The sequence below is a fragment of the Gavialis gangeticus genome, unplaced genomic scaffold (assembly GCF_001723915.1).
Source record: "Gavialis gangeticus isolate Ggan-Ray unplaced genomic scaffold, GavGan_comp1, whole genome shotgun sequence".
NCBI lineage: Eukaryota > Metazoa > Chordata > Crocodylia > Gavialidae > Gavialis > Gavialis gangeticus.
The window spans coordinates 101,284,983-101,292,481 of NW_017729031.1; the positions used below are offsets into that span (position 1 = coordinate 101,284,983).

Consider the following 7,499-nt stretch of genomic DNA (forward strand, 5'->3'; position numbering starts at 1 on the left):
GTGTGTGTGTGTGTGTGTGTGTGTGTGTGTGTGTGTGTGTGTGCGTGCGCGCGCGCACTACGTATATCTCAGCCTGATGAACGGTGTTTGTGCCCAAAAGCTTGCTAAGAAGAATTTTTCCAACCATTTGAATTGATCTAATAAAAGATATTGGATATATCCAAAGAACCTTGTCTGTATATATATATTTATGCACACATGCAGAGTATAATGGCATGTATGTGTATGTATATGTATACATGTGCTCTTAAACTCTAGTTACTTTGGGCCGTGCTGGTGACAAAAAACAGCCAGAACATAGTAGTGGATCACTATCAGCTCTGAAAGAGAGAGAGTGTGTATGTGTGTGTAAAGGAAGATTAGGTTATGTGCAGAGAAAATAATTTACATTGGTTAACATTAATGCTATTGTATGCGATTTTTGTTCCACAAGTTATTTGCAGCATACAAATTGGCTTAGATTTGATTATTCAGAATCCCCAATCCCCTGTTATTTGTTTAGAGTCCCCAGTAGTACTTTGGTTGGAACAGTCATCTCCAATAATAACTGTGCAGTTGACTAGTGTCACTGCTTTCTCTAAGCTTCACATGTGATGAAGAGATGATAAATTCCCATTAGCACTGTCTTATCATGTGATTATTCTTGTTTCCAAAGGAATGGTTGTAATCAGTCTCCTCAATTTTACTGTGAAATGTGTGGTCTCTTACAATAACTGCACATTACATTCATGATCTTATCACACAAGCAGATTCCTGGAAGCAATGGTGATCTTGCGAAGTAGAAAATAATGTATTGAAGCAGGGTAGTAAATCAGCCAAATTTGTATGTGATTAAGAGAGCAAAACCCATTGTGCTCCAGACAGCATTATAAAAGTTAGCATGCATAAAGGCATTACTTTTGATCTTTCAATACAGGCATTTTACTAATGGCAGCCATCCTGTGAACAGTGATATCACCTCTGACCCCACAATCTGGCAGTTGATAAGGGAGTACCCCAGTAATTTTTAAGTCTGTGTGCATTTGATTAGGAAGAGAATTGTTTGACTCCCTCTGACATTTATTCTCCATTTTGAGGATGTCTTTCAGGAAGACAGCTGCCACAGTCGCTGGCAGAGTACACGTTTCAGTCATAGCTTTTAAACTGGTTGTGGACACCAAACCAGTATATCTGATGTTGAACATGAGTGTTTCAGATTCAAAACCCTCCTTACTCCAGGTCTGAACCTACTTCAGATTCTGATGGAAAAACAGAAATGACATATCTTATGAATCCATTTCAGAAGTGACAGAAGTTGGCAGAGAATGTGCAATGTTTCCCAAGAATGGTTGACCTAATAGAATTCTTGTCATTTGAGGGCAGAGAGGGTTGCAAAAACTCATGCTCTTGCAAAATATTCACCATTTGGCACATAAATCTTGCAAAAACGTCCCACTATGCTTTGATGGTTTTGAACTCTGGAGTGCTTCGGTGCCTCCACCACGCTCTGTGCCCAGCTTGTTGCCCAACTCCTCTCTGGGAAGCCACAGCCCAGCTCCTCTCCGGGTGGGTGCGCGGCATTGGTAAGTTTGTGCACGGCATGGTTTTAAAGCGTGCACAGCCATGCACGTATGCAGCTTGGAGGGAACCTTGCTTCAGACCCCTTGCCTAGCTCAAACTCACACCTGAACTCTCAACCTTTTGTCTAGCATCTTCTTACCTTCATTGCCTGGGCTTATCTTTGTTTCAGATATGTTTCACACTTTATATACAGTGAGAAGTATTTTTGATTGATCTGGAGATCTTTATTCTGAGACCTTTCTAAAAACTGAATAGCAAATAGTTCAGTTTGTCTACTCATGGACTAAGATAGGGGTAGGCAACCTGTGGCACAGGTCCACAACTGTCAAGGGAAGCTTCTGTGTATGTGAGCTGGCAAACTGGGAAGGGGAGAGGCAGCATAGTGGCAGATATTGCAGGGAGCATAATGCAGAGCAGATTAGGCAGGGAGCACAGGACAGGGAGCAGAAAGCAGAGCAGCACATCAGGCAGGGGAAGGGAATTAGAGTGGGGCATGGGGAGAGTTTACAGCTAATTTGTGGCACACCTGCCAAAAAGGTTGGCCCTCACTGCACTAAGGCACTAAACATTGTGAGTGAAGATATACAAAGAAGGCTAGAATGATTATTTCTTGGCAGTTGGAAAATGTCCTTCACAGAGAGAAAACAGAGGATAAAGGCTGTGCAGAAAGCATAAAGATTACCCAGCAGTGGAACACTTTCCGCTCCAGTCTTGTCTCTGCTAGCAGTACATCCATATTGGGGGACCCAGCTATGCAATGGCTTGTCCCTGAAAATAGTTTGCCAGCACAGTTCCATTTTGCAGCATTGATAGGACCAAGCTTCATTTTAAGAACTGTGCCAGAGCCTTGGGCCTGTTTTGAATCAGACGTGTGTTGTAACAGATTCTCCTTACATGGTTGCAAGCAGAGTTGAGTCAGGAGCTTAAGTGTGATCACTCTGAACAACAAAGCTAGCTGTTGTAAAGAAAGAGTCAAGCTGCTTCCAAAACAGAGACCAGTTGTATAGCAGTACAACTTTGGCAGTTCTGGGGTCTATTGTACATGGCTTGAGCCACCTCCTTCCCCTCCTTCTCCCTGAAGATTATAGACTAGACATCTTGCTTGGTTCTTTGTTTTTCATGCAGCCTGGTTGGAACTGTCATTAGTATAATGTGTTGTTGGTTGTGAATGCATCCGACAGTGCCAATGGCCAATAGCCACTTGGCTTAGTCAGTCCCTGAACTGGAGGGTCTGAAATGATTGTGAGATATTTTCCTTTGGCTGGTAGCTTGCAAGTGTGTAATTCAAGAGCAGTTTGCCAGTGACTGCTCTGTGTAAAAGGGCAAGATTGCATTTATGGACAAAGAGCTCTCAGTCTGGGGTTCAGACTGAGTGAGACAGCCACAGGAGGATCACCCATCTTGTGTTCAAAGACTGCCAGATCAAATGGATTCACTCTTTTCTGTGAAATTCAGGCACCATTTTTTTCAGGGGGGGTGTGCATTCTTTCTGTTCATATGTAACAGTGACCAGAAATTGGCTGGCTGGCTTTACCATGGGATAAACTGAGACTATTGTCTCCAAACTGAGTTGGAGACAGTAATAAACGATAGTAGCCCACTAGATTTGAGCTGATCTTCTGTAGCTCCTTACATTAATAGGATATCCAGAGGCTCCAGAACAGGGTCAGAACTACGGTGTGCCAGGAGCTATACAAACTGTCCTTATTGTTCTGATGCATTATATGGAGACAATCAGGAAAGCATTACATGCCACACATAATGCACAGTTAATGCAACATGCTGGTTATGAGATGATCTTCTGGGTGACATTTGGAAAGGGAAAAACAATTATCTGCAAGGGAGAGAATTTAATCTGGAAGTGAAAGGAAAAACTGGCTAAATGGAAGGAAATGAGAAATATTTAACTGAAGCCAAAGTAAAATTGGGAAATTTAAAATGGAGTCTGTGTAAATAAGCTAAGAAGACATGACTGAATTTCATTCCGACTGAAATGGGGAAGTAAAGAAGTAGGTAGGGAGAAGTGTGTGAAAGGGAGCTGTGAATGGCAGGAAAAGGTTGAGTGTTTGGGAGACATGCAGCTCATCTGGGAATGAGATAAAGAATTCAGACAGAAGAGACAGAGTCATGATGGCTCGAGATGCAGCCTTAACACATACACTCACACTTAATCACACAGCAAAGGTGGGTGCAAACAGTGACAATTTGTCTCTCTGAGAGATGGAAATTTTTGTCCAGGCTTAACAAATGCCTAGAGAGGAATTACGAATGAAGCAGGCAACAGAGGGGGAAGTAATTGAAATGGGGGAAAAAAAGGTAGTCATCAGCCACCTCCTAATTTAGAAGGCAGGAGACTGCTGGTAAGTGCCCATGTACAAGCATATCTAAAAATGATCTGACACATGACCTAAGAAAGGGTTAGTCACCAAGATTCACTTTGTCCGCAAGATCAAAGGCCAGTGGAACAGATTTATATAGTCTGATGAAGCTTGTCACATTGAGTTTCCTCATATTAATGTGGGGGGAAACATATGGTAGGCTAGATGCTTTCTGGCCAGAAACAAAGGACTGCCTCTGTGGTGTGTTTTGTGATGATCTGGAGACCTTGGGATTTCTTTTTGTAAATCAGGATCTGATCAGAGCTAGTTACTGATGCAGATTCACAAAGTATTTAGTTACCTAATTTCCCTCACTATCTTTGTGAATTTGGTCCTTAGTGCTTTCATTTTCTCATATACCTTATGGACTTCAGGTTGTTGCCCACATGCATATATTGTACACTGCAGGATGTAGTCTCCTTGATTCAAAGTATCAGTAAGAATAACAAAACCAAACAGTCCTTAATAAAAGCAATCACAGTTATACAAAAAAGAAAAAAGATCTACTGGATCACTAAATGGATGGCAACATTAAAGAATAGGAAGGGAGAGTGGTTCTGAAATGGAGGAAGAGATTTGTTAGGAGTTAGGGTTGGAAGAGGGAGAGCATTGTATTTAGAAATGGCAAGAGAAGTGAAGGTGAAATCAAGGTGAAAATGGTGGGAGATTAAAACGAAGGGATAGGAAGTAGGGGAATAATAGAGGGAATAAGTCTAGTATGTGATGTTATTTTTCTATATTATATTCAGGGGATAGTGCAAATGACTAGGTGACCAACTTAGTGAATCAGATTCACAGCTTCATGAGATGGTTAGAAGATAATTTGCAGGGTTTAGCAACAGGAGAAGTAGGAAAGGTGTGTAAGAGCTGTTGGTCACAGATATTTCCAAGGTTCCTGCTGATGACAACTGAAATAGGAGTGTTTTTTTCAATAGAAATAGAGCAGTGGAATTGAAGAAGAGTGGAGCAGGAGGAGATGATTTTGTTTTTGGCTACGTTTATTTCCATGTAGATGTCTACTCTGTTGCATTGATAAACTTGAAGGGATTTGTTATAATTTAATTAGAAATGAATGAGAGGTATATAAACCAAACTGGCCAACCTTCAGCGCGTGTACCACAAGTGGCACGGGCAGTCATTGTGTTTGGCACATGAGCTCTGGGTGCCAAGTTAAAGGAGGTGCTGGTGCTGGGAATCAGGGAGAGCAAGGGGATCAGAGCAGCACTTGGGAAGGGAACAAGGATCAGAGCAGCATTTGAGTTGGGGAAGGTGATTGGAGTGGCAGTTGGGAAGGGGATGGGAACTGGGGGGTCTGTGCTGGCTTGAGGATTGGCCCTGCAGGAGCCACAAAAGTAGGTGCCACTGAATTCAGTGTTGCTATGTCCCGATTGCAACAGGATTCAGCAGCACTGAGTGAAAGTGATGTTTTATTATTGGAGTGGTACTGTGTCATCCTTTGGACTTAACTTGTGGCATTCTTGCTGTAAAGAATGGACACCATTGACAGAGTTTGGCTATGAGCTCTTTAAAACTTGCTCTTTCTGAGGCTGTTTAAGAAAGTTGGCTAGTTTTGGGGAAAAACCTTGTCATTTCACTTTAGAGAACATACCTCCTTATTCTAGTGAGAGTTTTATGTATGGAAAGAGACCCTTCAAAGGTCCTTGTTCCTTGGAGAGCATATACACTGAATCACTTTCCTATCAAAACCTTGAATTTTAAGCATTGCATTTTTGCTCAGTCATTGCTGGCTTCACCAGATCAAAAGAAGAATGAAAAGGAAGTTAATTTTCATAGTATTATTTTTAAAAAAATAAATAGACATTTTTTTCTACTCCTCTTTGTGAGTGAATGTATTTCTTGTGAGTCTCACTGAGCTGAACACCCTGAAAGTGATGTTCTTTATCTCCCAAGGAGCTGGAGCGCTGGTGACAGTACTACAAGTTCCTTGTGCACCATGACACTGCCTCAATAAAGACATATAGAAACCACCTCTAGTGTCACTGGACGACTATCTCCATGCACCATTCAGACATTGGTGCTCCCTCAAACAGCAGACAACACTGCCAATTATGTGGATAACTGTTTGGAAGTGACTGGGTTAAGACTTCAATGACAAAACGTTCAACTCATTTCACTTACATTTCTATTTGACTACCAACTAGTGGTCAGTTTTGAGTTGAGTTAGAAATGGAGGCTTATGAGTAAAAGAACTCTCTTCTCATTCTCATTCTCCTCAGTCACTGAATGCCCTGAATCATTTAAGTCTGACATATACATCATGATGGGACCACATCCAATATCTTTTTGGCAGAGGGCTGCCCTTGCAGTGGAACATAAGGGGCTTTCTTCACAAAAGAAAGAAGGAGATATCTACAGTGCTCAGATCTAGATTAGAAAGAAAACTCCCTTGCCCATCACCGTGAGTTCAGGGCACTGTGCTGAAGGAGATACTGACTTATAAGAAATGTAAAGTGGTGCCTTCCATGGTGACAAGTTCCCACAATACTTTTTAGAAAAATAGAGATTTTAAGCTTTGGTTTCCTACCATATTCTAGTTCAGGCAATTGGTTTTGGCTTACCTAATTTTTCCTTGCAGCTTCAGTTCACTTCCTGTCCTATAGTAGTACTTTGCCTTGCTGAAAATCTGCTGTGTTTCAGCTTCAGTGTAGCTGCACTTCAGTTTTGGTGAAGCAAGCCATTGTGTCCACATGCATGTTTTACAGAGGGGATGTGAAGCTCAACATGTGAAAAGTGCTTTGAGATTATTTGGTAGATGAATGAGCACTTTGGAAGTAAAAATGAGTTTTATAACCTTAAGGTCTCTGGAGATTATTCCAAAAAGTAGCCAAGGGAGAGACCCTAGTGTGTAAATGGGAAATGAGGACTGTTTGGAAAGAACAACCTTTAGGTCAGTCTGACATCTGTTGTTGTCTGTGGGAAAATATTCCTCACCCAAGCTGTACTCAATAGCTGTATGAGAATGTGGAGAAGAAATTACTGGCTGTCATCATCAGTAATGGTAGACACCCACTACTACTTGGGAAAGTTTACTAAAGCTACATGCCAAGCAGGAGGAGATCATAGTGTTTTGGAAAAGGAAGAGCTGGTGTTGGAAATCAAAAGCAAAGCACTGTAGGAGAAATAAGGGAAAAATAAGGACATGGAAGTATTATCACAAATGGAAACTAAAGATCCCTAAAAACCAGCTGCAGCTGCTTAAGAGCAGGAACAAGTAAGCTGGGATTCTTTCGTAATGAGAGAAGGCCTGTATAGAAAAAGCATCCTGAAACCTAACTGAAGAATAACTTGTGGGATGCAATAACTTACACCTATAAAATAAAATATATGGTAAAGGGAGGTCATGCACTGCTTTAGTCCCGTGTTTCTTAGTCCGTGGGCCATGACCCAAAAGAAGGTCACAAGAATATACGAAAGGGTCATGAACAAACTTTAAAAATGGATTCTACTTTAAAGGAGAAAAATGTGGGAAACTGGCTTTTCCCTTGTGGGCGGTCAGGGCTCTAGCCTGCGAGGGGCTGCTTGGGGGTCCCCCTGCCCCAC

General features: G+C 41.7%; 1 protein-coding gene across 2 annotated transcripts in view; it reads left to right on the forward strand.

The window, feature by feature from the left end:
• KLF7 (Kruppel like factor 7) overlaps positions 1-7,499 on the forward strand; it is a 105,006-nt gene that overhangs the window by 64,567 nt on the left and 32,940 nt on the right. The window lies entirely within an intron of this gene.